At 39.5% G+C, this 20,205-nt stretch overlaps 1 pseudogene; it reads left to right on the top strand.

The window, feature by feature from the left end:
* The first annotated feature begins 207 nt into the window (after positions 1-207).
* Positions 208-6,472, top strand: LOC107803435 (fatty acyl-CoA reductase 3-like; annotated as a pseudogene).
* The last annotated feature ends 13,733 nt before the right edge of the window (positions 6,473-20,205 follow it).

Raw genomic sequence — 20,205 nt, 5'->3', positions numbered from 1 at the left:
AATACCACTAGGATTGAAGGCTCTCACGTAGCGATGATTAATAATTAATTATTGAGGTGACCTACACTTTAGGTAAGGAACAAACTACAACATTATTAATTGCAGAACAGAAAGCTACCCTAATCTTTTACTTTGTTAATCTTCTAGTTTGCCTATAAATATTGGGAGATGAGTGCATGAGTTCATATCAACTACTATCATTTTCAATATCACTCTTTTATTTTGTGAGATTAGTATCTCTTATTTTACAACTAAATTTATAGCTTCCCAATTCTTACCCTATGGAATCATCTAAAATTGAACAATTTCTAGAAGGCAAAACTATTTTCACTACGGGTGTCACTGGTTTCCTTGCAAAGAGTGCGGATACTCTCTCCCTTTCCCCCCTGCTCTCTTTCTCTCTATACGTACTGATATATAATTCGAATGCTTTTACATCATCAATGTAATTTAATTAGGTTATTACGTCTATTCCAAATTACTGTACCTGTTGCCATGGATATGTCAATTAAAAAAAACTATACGTCCTTTATTTTGTAATGCAGTTCTAGTGGAGAAGATACTCCGAATTCAACCAAACGTGAAAAAGCTATTCCTTTTACTAAGAGCTTCGGACGCCAAATCAGCCGGAATACGCTTTAAAGATGAGGTACTAAACATCTGTTTTTTATTTTTTTTACCCTTCAGATTTTGAATATTGCTCGCTAGTACCAGCTTAAATAGATCATTTGATTTGAAAAAGAACTAATGTTATGGTAAATATGTAAAAAATTTATTACTATTGTTTGTTTCTATTTAATGAAAGTCTAAACTTGAATTACCCAGATTTATATCCATTAAGTGTATTTGTTTTCTGTTTTAATTTTTTGTCGATCACTTATATTTATTTTGGTCTTATATAGACTTTTAAAATTATCTTCTTCTTCTTCTTTTTTTTTTTTTTTTTTAATAGTGATGGTGTTTGACCATGCACCTCTACTATTTTATTGTCGGATACTTATGTGTACCTCTCACCACCATAAATAAAGAATAACTACCTATATCATCAAGGTCCTTCACTTAAAGATTCATGTGAAGGTGACATTTTACCGTTACTTTATTCATTATCACTGCACATTGATCATCACCAGCCTCCACTCTATAGCCACCAACACCAACCACCTCTATCTCTAGCAACCACCGTCACCAACCAAATCTACCGCTAGCCACGCCACCTAGCTAGCACCTCTATCGTCAGTCTCCACTATACAATCATCACTATAAACCACAATCACAACCAACTCCACCAATCACCACCACCATCAATCACCACTGACAACTATATATACCATCACTAACCACCTTCGAAGCGAGCCACCCCACCAACAGGAACCAATATACTAATATCACCTTTGTCAACCACTTTTGTGCACCATCATATACCGTCAGTCACTTCGGTCAACCATAATTACCATCAGCCATCACCTCACAAGAATCACCGTACGTCGATCACCACTACCGTTAGCGTTATAAAAGCCGATCGGAAGGTCTGTGAAATTATTCTTTTATTTTCTACCTTGAGATGAAGTTCAGAAGTTAGAAATTTAGAAGTGATAATGCTGCACCAGAAGTTAATTATACTAGATTAGCTATGACTCAGCTGCATGTTGGCCTTAGAGTAGTCTGTCGAACTAAAAGACAGGAGTGGCCCATAATCATTGACGAAGAGGAAGGCTTGGAAAGGGATCAAACATATTGAGGAGGGGCTTTCACAAGCTGCTTCTTTTTTTTTTTTTTTATATATATATATAGATTGGATACTACATATTTCATGGCAACTATTAACTTATGTATCTACATACCACATGCATTTAATCCATCTAATTTTGTAACTAGAGTAGTGGGAGCTATCTCTCATGGTCACTATAGGTGTTGGTAGTATAACAACCCCTTTGCTCAAATGTAATTGCTGGCTTTTTTTTTTGGAGATGAATAAAATGCTCAGTTGATTTTAAACAAAAAATATAAATTACCTATATGAGAGAAGTTATTTTCTTGAATGCGTTAATGTGGAGAGAAAGACAATAATATATTATAAGTTTTATTCACAGATTTTGCAGGCTGAATTGTTTAATGTTCTAAGAGAAAAGTTAGGTGTAGAGCTAAACAATCTCATAAAGGAGAAGGTATTTCCAGTAGCTGGTGACGTTTCGTTTGAAGATTTTGGAATTGAAAACATGGAAATGAAAGATGAGATGTTCAAAGAAATTGATACTATCATACACTCAGCTGCAAGTACCAGATTTGAAGAGAGGTAGTTGTTGTAAAATGGAAGTATTTTAATGCATGATTTTGATTTATTCCCCCCCCCCCCCACAATATTTTTCACTATTTTTCCTTTTTTTTCCCTCTTGTAGGTATGATATTGCCATGAAAACCAATGTCTAGGTGCAGTCAATGTCCTCAAATTTGCTAAAAGATGTGCAAAGTTGAAAATTCTTGTTCATGTATCCACTGGTCAGTTTTAAATCATAAGATTCATTATGATACTTATGTCAATAATCTAATTAATTACTTCAGCATAATTATGAGAAATATTACACCAAGTATGACAATTTTTATCTATGACTTTGTTTATTTATATCTTTATTTTCTAAGCTTCTTGAAACTTGTAATATTAGTAGGCGTTTGGACATAAAAATTGTAATTTTTGAAAAAAAAAGTAAGTATTTGGCATTAAGTTGAAAAATGGTATTTGAAATTTAAAATTATGTTTGGATATCCATTTCACTTGAAAAAATGTTGCTGTTTTATGAGTGGGGAAAAAGTTTTTCTGAAAATTTTGAAAAAATGGTCAAAACGACTTTTTATCTTTTGAAAAACTCATTTACGAAAAATTTCCAAAAACTTGTAAAATTTTATGGACAAATATACTTTTGATTTTTTTTTGAAAAAAATATTTTTTTTTAAATGGACAAACGGGGCCTTAGTTTAATCTTTTTCATTCTTCCTGTTGCAGCTTATATTTGTGGGGAAGGGGAAGGAGTTATACCAGAGAAATCATTCAGATTAGGTGAGGCACTCAACAAAGATTTGTACTTAGACATTGATGTGGAGAGGAAGGTGATCGAGGACAAACTTAAAGAACTTGAAGCTCAAAATTTGACATCAACGGAAGTGACAATGGCCATGAGATATCTAGGCATTCAACGGTTTGCAAAAGTCTTAACACAATATAGCGAGCATTTCTTAAATAATATTTTAGCCTTTTTAAGATTTCACTTATATATACTGAAAATGTAGAAAAAATAACAGTATCAGTATATAAACGTTAAACTCAGATCTTTATTGATGCAACAACTTCATAGCAATTATTTTACAACAACAACAACAACCCTTCAGTAAGATTTCACAAGTGGGGTCTGGAGAGGGTAGTATGTACGCGGATCTTACCTCTACCCGAGGGGGTAGAGAGGTTGTTTCCAATAGACCGTCGGCTCAAGACGACGAAAAGAGATATTCATCAGTACCATCAATAAAAAACCATAGAAATAATAACAACATAACAAGAACCAGTAAATAAATGGAAAGCGAAAATAATAACCAGTAAATAGGCCTGACACTATTAAAATGAAAGAGTAGTGTAAATACAACATTGACCACTAGCAGTCTAATACTAAATCCTATCAGCCCAGCCTCACACTGGTAGACTAAATATGCTCAACTACCTCCTAACCTACAACCTTAATGCTCGACCTCCACAGCTTCCTATCGAGTGCCATGTCCTCGGAGATCTGAAGCCTCGCCATGTTCCGCCTGATCACCTCTCCCCAATACTTCTTATGCCGCCCTCTACCTCTCCTCGTACCCGCCAATGCCAACCGCTCGCACCCCCTTACCGGGGCATCCAAGCTTCTCCTCTATACGTGCCCAAACATTCTGAGCCTCGTTTCCCGCATCTTGTCATCAGTGGGAGCCACGCCCACCTTCTCACGAATAACTTCATTCCTAATATTATTTATCCTAGTGTGCCCGCACATCCACCTCACATCCTCATTTCTGCTACTTTCATCTTCTGGACATGTGTGTTCTTAACTGGCCAACACTCAGTCCCATACAATATGGCCGGTCTAACCACCGCTCTATAAAATTTACCTTTGAGTAGCGGTGGCACTTTAGTGTCACATAGGATTCCAGATGCTAACCTACGTTTCATCCACCCCACCTCTATACGGTGTGCGACATCCTCATCGATCTCCCCATCCTTCTGGATAACTGACCTAAGGTACTTGAAACTGCCTCTCTTAGAAATGACCCGTGATCCAAGCCTCACGTCCATGTACGCTTCCCTCGGCTCAGCACTAAACTTGCACTCAAGATATTCCGTCTTTGTCCTGCTCAACTTGAAACCCTTAGACTCAAGGGTCTGTCTTCAAACCTCCATCCTCTCGTTAACAACACTTTGCGTCTCGTCAACTAGAACAATTTCATTAGCGAATAACATACACCATGTCACCACTCCTTGAATATGGTGTGTCAGTACGTCCATCTCCAGGGCAAATAAGAATAGGCTGAGCTTAGATCCTTGATAAAACCCTATAACAACCGAAAAATGCTCAGAGTCGCCTCCCGCTATCCTAACCCGAGTCTTAACTCCATCATACATGTCCTTAATTGCCTTAATGTAAGCAACCGACACACCTTTAGCCTCTAGGCATCTCCAAAGAACCTCTCTCGAAACCTTGTCGTACGCTTTCTCCAGATCAATAAACACCATGTGCAGATCCTTCTTCCTATCCCTATACTGTTCCACCAACCTCCTAATAAGGTGGATAACTTCCGTAGTAGAATGATCCGGCATAAACCCGAACTAGTTGTCTGATACAGACATTGTCCTCCTCACCCTCACCTCTACTATCCTCTCCCAAACATTCATGGTATCAATAATTTGATACCCTTATAGTTGTTGCAACTCTGGATGTCACCTCTGTTCTTGTACAACGGGACCACCGTACTCCACCTCCACTCATCCGGTATCCTCTTCGTCCTGAAAATAACATTAAACAACCCATTCAGCCACTCCAAACCTGCTCTACCCACACACCTCCAAAATTCTACTGGAATCTCGTCAGGCCCGATAGCTCTGCCCCTGCTCATCTTATGCATAGCCCTCATGGCCTCCTCAACCTTGATGCGCCTACAATACTCGAAATAGCGATGACTCTCGGAATGCCCCAACTCACCTAGCACAATATCCTGATCCCCTTCTTCATTCAGAAGTTTATGAAAGTAAGTCTGCCATCTCCGCTTAATCTGGGCCTCTCCCATCAATACTCTACCGTCCTCGTCTTTGATGCACCTCACTTGGTCCAGATCTCTCGCCTTCATCTCTCTCGCCTTGGCCAGCCGAAATAACTTTTCCTCCCTGCCTTTGGCCCCTAGTATCTCGTACAGACGACTAAAAGCCCCAGTCTTAGCCTTTCATAGCAATTATTTTAATTACCCAAATTAACATGGCTTATATTGATCATTTAGGGCAACTTTGCATGGGTGGCCAAACACATATTCCTTCACAAAAGCAATGGGAGAGATGCTTTTAGGACATTTGAAGGAAAGTTTACAACTTGTTATAATATGTCCAACAATTATCACTAGCACTTGTAAAGAACCATTTCCCGGATGGATTGAAGGAGTAAAGTAAGTCTGTCATTTTATTTATTATTATTATTATTATTATTATTATTATTATTATTATTATTATTATTATTATTATTATTATTATTATTATTATTATCATCATCATTTGTTTTGCTTATAAAGCACAGCATATAATTAAGGCAGCATATGGTTATATATAACTTTGCAACTGCCTTACCCAAAAAAAAAAAAAAAAAAATTTTTTGCAACTACTGCAGAACAGTGGATTCCTTTTTTCTGGCATATGGTAAAGGTATATCAAATGTCTTCCTTGGTGACCCAAACACAAATGTAGACCTGGTATGTGCTTTCTATACTTGTTCAATCCATACTCTCTAGTTCAAGTTACTACTATAATACATCAGTTGCATTTAATATAGCTATACTTTTCTAGGTTCGGAGTTTAAGGAAGAAAAAAGGAAAAGTGCCTTCTAAAATGGAACAGAAGAAATAATATTTTAACCTTTTGCCAATTACAGATTCCAGGTGACATGGTGGTGAATTCTATCCTTGCAGCAATTGTAGCTCATGGAAGTATTGAATCATCTCAAGAATTCATATATCATATCAGTTCGTCTAAAAGAAATCCCTTAAAACTTGTAAATGTTCCAATTTTCTTACTTCATTATTTCACCAAAAATCCATGGATCGACAAAGATGGGAACATCATCAAAGTGAAGGAGATTACAACATTTAACAGCATGGATAGCTTTCGAACATACATTTCAAGATATTATTGGCCATTGTTAAAGGTTTATTCTTGATACAACGTTTTTAATATCTGCACATTTTTATTTACGTAATTATTTATTCAATATCCCCCTCACTTGTGGGCTTAGATCTTTTATATACGAGCCGAACACAAGAAAATTCTTTTCTTTTTTTATATAATGAGCGACATTGAAACTTAAACCTAGAACCTTTGTCTGTTTTGATACCATATGCGTTAAAATGCGTTATTATCTCAACCGAAGCTTAAAATGTTAGAGAGGTCAAACTTCTTATTTACTTAATTATTTCTTAAACATAATCAAACATGAAATACTCGAGTTCAGAAACTTGACTGGTTACATAATGAGTTCATATATGGTTTGGTTGTCTAGATTCACTACTAGAAATCCGGAATTAAGCGACCACAAAAAGCGACCAAAGTTGGTCGCTTATGGCCCAAAAAGCGACCAAACACGCCTGGTAGCTATATTGATGGTCCCTTTTATTTAGCGACCAACTTTGGTCTCTAAGCTAAAAGGGCCAAATATTCTGATTTTGACTTTAGCGACCAACTTTGGTCGCTATATTAATTTAATAACATAAATTTGGCGACCAAAGTTGGTCTCTATGAAATACGTTGTTTTAAATTTATCATTAATCATTAGAAAGCGACCAACTTTGGTCTCTAATCAAAATATTATATTTTAAAAAATCTAGACAATAGAGACCAAAGTTGGTCGCTAAATTCAAGAATTTAATTTTTTTTAAAGATAAGTGTCACACCTCCTTTTTCACCGAGCCACCGCAAAGGCGCAGAGGGAGTTTCTCCAATTAAAGGACAATCAAAACGGGATTTATTATTTAATTCAGAGTCGCCACTTGGGAGATTTAGGGTGTCCCAAGTCACCGGTTGAATCCCGAATCGAGGAAAAGGTGTTAGGAATTCCCGAGTTCCGTGGTTCTAGCACGGTCGCTCAACTCTCATATTCGGCTTATTTATCTGGTTTTAATACATGTTGAACCTATGTGCAAATTTTTAACTGTTTACCGCTTTTATTATTATTTTTAACGAGAATTGCAACGTCGTGAAAATACACCTCGAACCACGTCACATCAATGCACCCGTGGTTATTGACACTTTTTAACTCTGTTGAGATTTGGATTTGGGTCACATAAATGTGCACCCGAGTTTAAGAAAGTAATGTTATTTAAAGTACGCACCTAAAGAGACTAACGCGGGGTTATTTTGGGAAATAGCCGTGAAATTCGCTAAACGGCCCATCCCGAAATCTAAGTATTTTAATATATACAATTATCGAGGGCCCCGCAATCTGTGCGTTTTATTTGGCGCGGTGCACCTTATTTATTTTAAAGCCAACCTAAAGGACTACGATTTTTCTATCATATATTGTCTCTAATAATAAGAAAAGGCCCTAATTAATTAGCGTGTCACTGAACCGTGATTAAGTACTCGAATAGATTCAGTTCAATTTGATAACCAGTCCATCATGGGCCTCTGTACAGGCCCAAGTATAATCAATGAGCCTAAATTGAGACTTCATGATCTTAGCATGAGGCTGACATGAAGTTTCTGGGGCCTAGGCTTTGGGGCAAGGCTCAAATCGTCAGAAGGTGCAAGATGAATTATGTCAGGCCAAGTTCAGAAGATACAGGACTCAGCGTTTGAGCTTTCAACTTGAAACAAAATACTGAGGATGCAACGAATTTAATTTATAGGCACATGTTCGTCACATGTGTAAGCAGACTGGTGATTGTTTCCAACCTAATAGTGACTATAATTAATTGATTTTTTACAAAGTAAGCAGTTCGACTCCATATAACCATGGCAAATGGTATCACTTTCATGCAGTCCTTATGATTAATATACTGAAATGGCCTAGAAAGTTCAAATCTTACATGTCTACCATTATTTCAAAATTAACTACAAGCCATATCATTAACAATTTCAGAATCGGATTTTTACTACTAGCTATCACAAACCTCTCATGCTAAACTATCATAGGCCAAATATCAGATTTAACTACAACACGAATTAAGGAGTAAACCAGATTAAAACTGGTATTTCAATTCTTCACACAAATCATGGCAGTTTAACAATCCTACACGTCCTCAAAAAGTCCAATTATACAAGTGATATGAAATTCGAATAAACATAATTGCTCTACACTTTTAAATTAAAACAAAACATGAGAAGTCAGAAATCATATCAAGCAGCATTTCATTTCATGTCCACAAACTTGAAGGTTACAGGATATGTACCTGGATGTTTGAAATATAAGAAGAAGAAGAAGAAGAAGAAGAAGAAGAAGAAGAAGAAGAAGAAGAAGAAGAAGAAGAAGAAGAAGAAAAAGAAGAAGAAATCGCAGCAGCAGATTTTATATATAACCCCCAAAACAGGCCTGCCCCCTCTGCCTTATCAGATTTTTTTGCCCATGATATTCCTCCACCACTACTACATGTTTTGTTCTCTTTTAAATTTACTTGTTTTCCACTACCCTTGGCTTTTCTTTATTTAAATTCAAATAGGTATGTGCACCTATTTCTTAATCCATTTCATTTAAAGCCTTTCATACCATTATGCTTTGTTCCCCATTAACACTAAACAATGCATTAGTTTAATGTTACTAAAGTGCTTTACTTACAGCCCACTTAAACTAGCCATTTTTAAATTTTTCAATTCCTAAATTACCCTCCTAAAGCCCCTGAAATTACTATCCTACCCAATCCCTTTCACTCTGCATTGAGCCTTTCAACTCTAACCTATTCAAACCTACCAACTAACTAAGCTGAATCCAACAAACTACAACAGCTATAACCAATTCAAATCAGTTAGTAATTCAAGATATTAAATCAAATGGCATTCAAATGAAGACTAAGTGTTCAGGGCAGCACATATTGAACTAACTATATTGGGGAACCAATCATATTTAGCTCAGCAACAGATGAACTGAAATCAACTAGACGAGCATATGCCTTAATCAGATTGGAATACAAAAGAAGAAACAACCAGAAGAGCCTTAAGAGGATCGACATATTCAGGATAACCAATGACCAATAAATTCAGTTCAATGAACTGAATATACCAAGAGGCTCAGTTATAAGTTCAAATATACCAACGAGCTCATTTTAACACAAAATTTAGAACACAAACGAGGCAGGAGGGGAAACAAACAGGAATGAGTTATGAAAATCAAAACCAAAATTAAACTACTATCGTGTTGAACTAACACTCAAACCTACCGGACTAATCGAAGAAACTTATTCGATTGATTAAACAGTTATAACATATAACAATCGACAATAAACAGAAGCAATGATAAAATCGGACCAAATAAAAGGTCTGATGGAGAAAAAGAAGGAACAATGAACAAGACTGGATTATAACTAACTAAACACAATTAAACGTAACAAAATAGAACAAGAAAAGAGAAAATGGTACCTTAACAAAACAGAAACTAGACGAACCCAGGTCGAACCCTTGACTCGAACTTTTGAGGTCGAACGGACCTTAATCGAGTGTTCTCAACTAAGAACACTTCGACTAAGGTCCACTGGACACCCAAATTCCTTTAATTCGGACAAACTCCAGCCTTTGGTTTTCTAGGGTTCTTGGGGTTTGATTTGGGGTTCAAACGGTTCTGGTCTGATTCGAACCAAACCAACGGTGGTTTGGTGACGAGTGAGGTCAGGGAGATGTCCAGTATGAGTTTAGGACTGGTTGGGGTAGATTTAGGTTCTGCTCGAATCTTTGATTGAAGATTTGAGAAACTACTGGCTGACTAGAGGCAAATGGTTAACAGATCCGTAACGAGGGTGGTCAGGGGGTGCCGTGGTGTGAGTTTGGGGCTGGTTGGGGTAGTTTCAAGTTATGCTCGAAGATTCAAGAAGCTATAGGCTAATTCGAGCAAAACGGGTAAGGGATTCGTGGAGAGGGTGGTTAGGTGCTCCAGGGGTGTTAGTTTCATGGTCATCGTCATCGTTGCCGCCGGCTTTCAGGCGAAGGGGTTTCAAGGCGGCTAGGGTTTTGAGGGGTCGTCTCTGAGAGAGACGACTGAACAGGTGAGGGGGGGGGGGGTTTGGTTTGGGGCACGGGGTAAGGGATTAGGGTTATATACGGAGGGGTGGTTTAATCTCTGGCCGTTGGATCAATGAAGATTGACGGCTAGGATCAAGGAGATTAACCAATACGGCGTCGTTTGGTTTAAGTAGGGGGTCGGTTTGAACCGGGTAACGGGTCGGGCCAGGGAATGGGTAAGGGAAACAGATTTTGAGCCGTTGGATCATGCAGGACCAATAGCTGTGATTGATTGCTGTTAAAACGACGTCGTTCGAACGTATGTGAGATTTGGACCGGTCTAGGCATCTGTTGGGGCCTGATTTTTGGTCAAAATATAACGGCCCAGTTCCGATTTCGTCCAATTTTCACTCTTTTTTTTCATTTTCCAAAATTCCTAAATTAAATTGTAAAACCAAGATTATTTTAAAAAGATATTGATTAACCCTTAACAATAATTAACACACAAGATCAAATATTGATTAAAATAAAATCGCACAATTAAACAATAAAAATGACAAAGCTACCAAAAATTCATATTTTTGTGATTTTCGTTCTTTAAAATAGGACATGGTTTAATTAATTCAAAAATGCATAATTAAATTCTAAATATGCATGCAACATGTATTTTGGTATTTTTCAATTAATTAAAACAAGGTAAACATTCACAGACAAAAATAATTATCCAAAATGTCACGCCAAAATTCTCAAAATTGTACCCAAAGGCAATTTATTTTATTTTTCGATTTCTTTTGGAGTAGTTTTCATGAAGCAAAAATCACGTGCTCACAGCTGCCCCTCTTTGTCCGAAAACACAAAGAGTTTTCGTGCAAAGATAAAGTAAGCGGATACAAGCGATTTTTGCCCGTTGGAATACTCCGTGTGAAGCATTTTTGAAAAGATTTAACCGAACCTTTGCTTCACAGGTTTCCTACATATCCCTGGCTAAAAGGGAATCAGGTTAATGTAGTTCGGGAAGTTTTGGTAGCTGGGACTACCATGGGACTGCATTTTTGCTGTTACTGCTGCTGCATGCTGTTGCTACTGCTTTTCGATCTCCTTATTACACCGTGCCAAAAGAAAATAAGAAGCTAGACTTAAACTAGGAATTACAAAATCTTATCTATATCTGACTTGTTCTTGTAGTCTTTTTTCTGACTTCTGCGATGTGATTCATGCTGGGGGTATTTTGTTGTAACCCTCCACATTACTGACCTCTGATTTGATCTTGAAATGTATTCCTCTGTTCTGCAGGCGGGCTCCTGATTTTAACAACTTAAAAAGTGACGCCTCCGTTCTACGGGTGGGCTCCCGAATGCAACAACCTAAAAGTAACGCTTCCGTTCTGCGGGTGGGCTCCCGACTGCAACAACTTCAAAATTTAACAACCCTTATTCTACAGGCGGGCTCCTGACATTATCAACTTAAAATTTAACAACCTCCATTCTACAGGCGGGCTCCTGACTTCTTCGACTTAAAATTATAACAACCTCCGTTCTACAGGCAGGCTCCTGACTTCTTCGACTTAAAATTATAACAACCTTCGTTCTACAAGTGGGCTCCTGACCTCTTCGACTTAAAATTATAACAACCTCCGTTTTACAGGCGGGCTCCTGACCTCAATCTTGAAATTTGTTCCTCTGTTCTATAGGCGGGCCCCTGACTTCGTTTTGAAATGTACTCCCCTGTTCTACAGGCGGGCTCCTGACTCCAACTTGATTTTAAAAGATAATACGGCCTCCATTCTCCAGGCGGACTCCTGACTTCAACAGCAACTTTTAAAATAAACACCTCCATTTTTCAGGCGGGCTCCTGACTTCGACTACAACTCAAAAGATAATACCTCCATTCTCCAGGCGGGGCTCCTGACTTACACTTTAACTGAAATTACAACAACATCCATCCTCTAGGCGGTCTCCTGACTTCAAACACGACTTAAAAAATATAACACCTCCATTCTCCAGGCGGGCTCCTGACTTCATCAACTTCTTAAAAATATGACAACCTGCGTTCTACAGGCGGGCTCCTGACTCCTTTAACTTAAAATATAACAACCTTCGTTCTACAGGTGGGCACCTGATTTCAAACACGACTTAAAAAATATAACACCTCCATTCTCCAGGCGGGCTCCTGACTTCAACAACTTCTTAAAATGTATAACACCTCTATTCTCCAGGCGGGCTCCTAACTTCTTCAATTTGAAATGACAACAACCTCCATTCTCCATGTGGACTCCTGACTTCAATAAACAATTTTAACGATAATACCTCCATTCTCCAGGCGGGCTCCTGATTTCCAACACGACTTAAAAATATAACACCTCCATTCTCCAGGCGGGATCCTGACTTCTTCAATTTGAAATATAACAACCTCCGTTCTAATAGGCGGGCTCCTGACTGCATCAACTTCTTAAAAATATGACAACCTCCGTTCTACAGGCGGGCTCCTAACTCCTTTAACTTAAAATATAACAACCTCTGTTCTACAGGGCGGGCTCCTGACTTCCAACAGCTTCATAAACATATAACACCTCTATTTTTCAGGCGGGCTCCTAACTTCAACAACTTTTACAATGTAATACCTCCATTCTCTAGGCGGGCTCCTGATTTCAACTACTTCTTAAAAATAGAATACCTCCATTCTCCAGGCGGGATCCTGACTTCAACAACTTCTTAAAAACAGAATACCTCCATTCTCCAGGCGGGCTCCTGACTTCAACAACTTCTTAAAAATGCGTTTTATTGCTGTGGTTCCTTCCTGCCTCTTGAACCATTTTCCTTCTAACTTGAATCATCTTCTTTCAGAACTGCTTCCCTCAAAACTGGTGTTTCATTCCTCTGAAAACTACTGGGAATAACACCGGTGTTTTATTCAAAAAAAAATATGTTATTTTCCTCCTTCAAAGACTACCTCCCTTAAAGCTGGTGCTTTCCTTCCACTGGAACTACTTCCCTTAAGACTTGTGTTATCTTCCTTCCGAAATTGCTTCCTTTAAAACTTGTTTGGCCTTCTTCCGAAAACTGCTGGCGATACCATTTTTCCCCAAACTCGTGTTATCTTGCTTCCTCCCCAAGTGGGTACCGGATCTCCAGTAAATTTTCAAAATAAAAGAAAATTTTCTGCCCCAGTTTGACAATCTTTCTTGTATCATGATGTCTTTTGATCATCTATAACATTTCCTGTTCCTGTTTCAAATCAAAGAAAATTTTGTTAGTTTAAAATGTGGTGAATGGTCGTGCCATTCCTGCTGGGGATGGTTTTCTCTTTCCTCCTTTCCCAACTTTGTGTTCTAATACATCACCAAAGCTTGTTAGGGATGAGATTATTTGTTGGGGATAATATTCCTACTGGTGATCATATTCCTGCTGGGGATGGTTTTCTCCCTCTTCTTTCCCCACTCCGTATTGTCCGACCCTCTTGGAACTTGATCGATAATCTGCCAAGGATGCTTTTATTTCTTGACGATTCCTTATTCACCAATTTTTGCTTCCCACTTTTCTCCATACTCTCACCGAAATCCTAGACCAATCCCTCATTTGGTCTCGCAACGAACGTCTTTCTCGTTCCATTGAAATCTTTGGCCCGTCCTATCCACATTGTGTTTTTGCACAATCTTGGCAACTGCTAATAAGCTCTGAAAATCCTTTTCAAAAACAAACTGCTGGGGAGGTAAAGTCTTTAAACCAAGAAATGAAAAAGTGATGATTTCAAAAGATAGAAAAAAAAGAAGTCTTTTTGAACAAATGTTGGGGAAAAGGAAAGAAAAGAACTTATCTGAATGATATAACCGATCCCAACGATCATGTCGTGCATTCCGGATTAAGCAACCCAGTCTATTTGTATCAATCAACCTTTTGGACGGCCTCATCTTCCTGGGGATAAACAGGCAATCAACTATTTGCCAAATGCGGATCCTTTCCGCCAATCTTGTCTTGTTGCCTCGTAGTGCCCTTTGAGGGGTTTTCACTAATAAGACTCTCTCATTTCTCTCAACTCCCGTCGCCTTATGGTGCCTGTGGAGGTTTTCACCGATAAGGCTCTCTCATTTTATTTTATTTTTCAGCTGAGGATTGGAGTGTTACCGATATGACTCTCTCTGCTGGGGATTCGTTCGGCTATCAATTCATTTCCAGCTTATGATCCTCTTCTCTGCTGGGGATCAAAGTGTTATTCCCGACTCCCATTTGCATGACTTGGCACTTCTCGGAGACTGATCGGGAGGTCTTTTTTGGACATCAATATGGGTTTTTGTGTATGGCTAAAAGAAAAGGAGTATCCAAAGGTTCAAAATAATTTTGATGGGTAAAATATTACAACTCTTGGAATCAAACTTCCTTCCCAAAATTACAAACACAACTTCTGCCCTAGTTTCTTGCTTGGGGGATTTTTATTTTTTTGTTACACTATGACCGAGCCGTGAGGCGCCTACGTATCCTTTTTGAGGAATTAGGTCAAACGTAGTTCCCCTTCCTTTGTTTTTCTTGCGACTTTTCTTTTTTCTTTATTATCATTATTTTCTCTTCTCTTTTCTTTCATTTTCATTACTGATTCCAAAAGAGGGGTATGAAAGAATAAATAAGGCTCAAAAGGGGAAACAAAGGTTGAAGTGTTTGGATGGAAGAACAAATTGCCTCCGTCATTTCATTCTCCGATACCATGCCAAATGCAAACAAACAACAATTACAATCAAAAGAAATCATACATAATATCTCTTAACTGCGTCAGAATTGATAGCCATGTCGACGCATTTCCCTTCGATATCTGTTAAACATAAAGCTCCATTGGACAACACTCTGGTTACAATGAATGACCCTTGCCAATTCGGGGCGAACTTGTCCTTTGCCTCAGCCTGATGTGGGGGGATGCGTTTCAGCACTTGCTGGCCCACTTCAAACTTCCGGGGACACACCTTTTTATTGTATGCTCTTGCCATTTTCTTTTGATATAACTGGCCATGACACACAACTGCCAATCTCTTTTCATCAATCAAGTTCAACTGCTCCAAACGGGTTTTGACCCACTCGTCATCATCAATCTCAGCCTCAGCGACAAACCGAAGGGATGGAATTTCAACTTCTGTCGGTATCACTACTTCAGTTCCGTATACCAACAAATAAGGAGTTGCACCTACTGAAGTACGAATAGTGGTGCGATAACCCAACAACGCAAATGGTAATTTTTCATGCCATTGTTTGGATCCTTCTACCATCTTCCTCAGTATCTTCTTTATGTTCTTGTTGGCCACCTCGACCGCTCCATTCACCTTGGGACGATATGGTGTGGAATTACCATGTGTAATCTTGAACTGTTGACATACTTCTTTCATCAAACCGCTGTTAAGATTTGCACCATTGCCCGTGATGATCACTTTTGGGATCCCAAATCTACAAATGATATGGGAATGAACAAAATCTACCACTGCCTTCTTGGTTACCGACTTGAAAGTTTTAGCTTCAACCCAATTAGTGTAATAATCGATGATCACCAGAATGAACCTATGACCGTTGGTAGCTGCCGGCTCAATAGGTCCAATGACATCGATGCTCCAGGCAACAAATGGCCATGGTGCTAACATTGCATGCAATTCTGTCGGCGGAGAATGAATCAGATCTCCGTGTATCTGACACTGATGGCATTTTCGCACGAAATTGATACAATCACGCTCCATAGTGAGCCAATAATACCCTGCTCGGAGAATCTTCTTCGCCAATACATATCCGCTCATATGTGGCCCACAAACTCCATCATGTACCTATGTCATAACTGTCGTGGCTTGACTAGCATCTATACATCTCAGCAATCCCAAATCTGGCGTTCTTTTGTACAACACTCCTCCACTGAGGAAAAATCCATTTGCCAATCGCCGAATGGCTCTCTTTTGATCTCCGGTGGCTTGCTCCGGGTATATCCCCATCCTGAGGTATTCCTTGACATCATAAAACCATGGCTCGCCATCCATTTCTTCCTCTATCATGTTGCAATAAGCATGTTGATCACGAACCTGGATATGCAATGGGTCAACATCAATTTTGTGTAGGTGGTGCAACATCGATGCTAAAGTGGCCAAAGCATCGACAACCTCATTATGAACTCTTGGGATGTGTCTGAACTCCACTGATCGAAATCATTTACTCAGATCAAGCAAGCATTGTCGATATGGTATGAGTTTCAAGTCCCGCGTTTCCCATTCACCCTGAATCTGATGCACCAGGAGGTCCGAGTCTCCCAAGACCAAGACGTCCTGGACATCCATGTTTGCAGCTAGCCGTAAACCCAAAATGCATGCCTCATACTCAGCCATGTTGTTGGTACAATAGAAACGCAGCTTAGCCGCAACAGGATAATGATGTCCTGTTTCAGAAATAAGTACTGCTCCTATTCCAACTCTCTTCGCATTTGCGGCTCCATCGAAAAAAAGCTTCCATCCTGGTTCCTTGGTCATTTCCAACTCATCTATATGCATCACTTCTTCATCAGGAAAATATGTCCTCAAGGGCTCATATTCTTCATCAACAGGATTCTCAGCCAAGTGATCAGCCAATGCTTGGGCCTTCATGGCCGTCCTCGTCACATAGACGATGTCGAATTCTGTGAGTAATATTTGCCATTTCACCAATCTCCCTGTGGGAATAGGCTTTTGGAAAATATACTTCAGTGGATCCAAGCGTGAAATGAGATAAGTAGTATATGATGACAGATAATGCTTCAATTTCTGGGCCACCCAAGTTAGGGTACAACATGTCTTCTCGAGTTGAGTGTACTTAACCTCATAGCCTGTAAACTTCTTGCTTAGATAATATATGTCTTGCTCCTTCCTTCCTATAATGTTGTGTTGCCCCAGTACGCAGCCAAACGAATTCTCCAGGACCGTTAGATAAAGAATTAACGGTCTTCCCGGCTCAGGTGGAACCAACACAAGTGGATTTGATAAATATCCTTTGATTTGGTCAAATGCTTCCTGACATTCTGCTGTCCATTCTACCGCAACATCTTTCTTCAGTAGCCGAAAAATGGGTTCACAAGTTGTTGTGAGTTGAGCAATAAACCTGCTGATATAATTCAACCTTCCCAACAAATGCATTAATTCTATCTTGTTCTTCAGCGGTGGAAAATTTTGGATGGATTTGATCTTTGACGGCTCCAACTCAATGCCTCGCTGATTAACGATGAATGCCAACAGCTTTCCAGATAGAACACCAAAAACATTTGGCCGGGTTGAGCTTAATATCGTACCTTCGAAGTCTTTGGAAAAACTTCCTTAGGTCTGCCACGTGGTCTTCCTGATGCTTGTATTTTATGATCACATCGTCCACATATACCTCAATATCTTTGTGTATCATGTCATGAAACACAGTAGTCATTGCTCTCATGTACGTCGCCCCAACATTCTTCAAACCAAACGGCATTACCCGGTAACAATAAGTCCTACACGACGTAATGAAAGCCGTCTTTTTCGCATCTTCTTCATCCATCAGAATCTGATGATACCCAGCATAGCAATCCACAAAAGACCCGATCTCACGTCCGGCACAATTATCGATCAAGATATGGATGTTGGGTAGTGGAAAGTTATCCTTTGGGCTTGCCTTGTTCAGATCACGGTAATTGACACACACCCTGATCTTCCCATCTTTCTTCGGCACTGGCACCACATTAGCCAACCAATCAGGATATCGAGTGACCCGAATAACCTTTGCTTGCAGCTGCTTGGTTACTTCCTCTTTAATAGTCACACTCATGTCTGTTTTGAACTTCCTCAATTTCTGCTGGACGGGAGGGCATACCGGGTTGATGGACAATTTGTGAACCACTAAATTCGTGCTTAACCCCGGTATGTCATCATACGACCATGCAAAAATGTCTTTGAACTCAATAGGTGCTTTGATTAGTTCTTCCCTGATATTCGGTGCAATGTGGATGCTTATTTTAGTTTCCCTGATATTATCTGCATCCGCTAAATTGATGGCTTCTGTGTCATTTAAGTTGGGCTTGGATTTCTCTTCAAACTGGCTCAACTCTCTGTTTATCTCTTCGAAGGTTTCATCCTCATCGTATTCCAACTCATCATCATAATCGACCTCTTGTATAATTAGTTCTGAATCAGATTGATTTTTTAAACTGGGTTGAAGATCCGTTATGCATGCCATGTCATTAGAACCAATATAAAGAGAACTGTTCAGAAAGAGAAAAGAAGAAAACAAAATTAGAACAAAATAAGAAGAGAAAAGTTTTCACTTAATTAAAATACGGGATAACAGAGTTTCACACTTTGCCGAATACAAAACAAAACTGGATTACAACCCTGGAATAATCCAAAAAAAAACAAGAAAGAAAAATCAGAGCTCATTACCAAGACTCCCTCCGGATAGGAAGGGGAGTAGCCATCCAATTGTTGATATTTGCCCTAGGCCCCACAAACTGTACATCTAACCTACTGGACCCTTCTCCAGCTTCTATCATGTTGACATCGACGAACAGCCTTTCAAAGCCCTCATTCAAATCTCCATCTGGCCCAATCAGTGGTCCGAGAACTTTCGGGACCGATAACTTTCTGATACCTTCTCTGACAAATGATCTGGATAGGCGCAGGATTGGCTTGGGAAGGAGCCAGACTCTTTTCTTCAACTTGCGGGCCCATCTCACATCCGCCGTTGTAGGCTTGAATCCCAAACCAAAGGTATCCAGATTTTTGGGCAAAGAAACCGGCTAAACAATACCCTGAAGATCAGCCCTTAAACCTTTGCCTGGCACAAACCCGTTCTTCAACATCTCCGAGGCTACCTTGATAGTTGCAGCTGCTATTTTGGGAAGTGGGATGCTTTCACCCTCGGGAACTTTGTCCATTGAAGCCGTATCGAAAACCTGGTAAACCCACAGTCCCTTATCATCATCAGTCTCTATGAAGGGTACGATGGCATCACTTGCGGCGCTTGCATTGTCTTCCCCATGTACTACGATCTCCTGCCTTTCTCACTCGAATTTGACCATCTGATGTAATGTAGAAGGCACTGCTTTGGCGGCGTGGATCCAGGGTCGCCCCAACAGAAGATTATATGACACTGCCACGTCAAACACTTGAAACTCCATTGTGAACTCAACTGGACCAATTATTAATTCAAGTTTGATGTCACCCACTGTGTCTGTACCACCACCATCAAACCCTCGAACATATATGTTGTTCTTGTGAATCCTGTCACCATTGACCTTCAGTTTGTTCAATGTGGTCAAAGGACAGATATTGGCACTGGACCCATTATCAATCAGTACTCGAGTGACTACTGAGTTTTCGCACTTCACGGGTCAGATAAAGGGCTCTATTATGTTCTGTACCTTCCACGGGCAACTCGTCGTCTGAAAAAGTGACCATGTTGACCTCGAAAATCTTGTTTGCTATTTTCTCCAGATGGTTCACAGAGATCTTATCCGGAACATGGGTTTCGTTCAGAATTTTCATTAATACCCGGCGGTGCTCATCTGAATGGATCAACAAGGATAACAATGAGATCTGTGCCGGGGTATTCCTCAACTGCTCCACAATGGAGTAATCTTGCACCTTCATTTTCTTTAAAAATTCTTCCGCCTCTTCCTCGGTAACTGGATTCTTTGTCGCTACTAGATTGGCCCTTCTTAGCTCTGTGGGAGCAAAACACCTTCCCGAACGAGTTAACCCCTGTGCCTCACATATTTCTTCCACAACTTCCTTCCCCTTGTGCATTACCATTACTTGACTGTAGCTCCATGGC

The sequence above is a fragment of the Nicotiana tabacum genome, chromosome 18 (genome assembly GCF_000715075.1).
Source record: "Nicotiana tabacum cultivar K326 chromosome 18, ASM71507v2, whole genome shotgun sequence".
NCBI lineage: Eukaryota > Viridiplantae > Streptophyta > Magnoliopsida > Solanales > Solanaceae > Nicotiana > Nicotiana tabacum.
The sequence above is the reverse complement of the archived record's forward strand: the minus strand, read 5'-3'. Positions and strand labels throughout refer to the sequence as shown.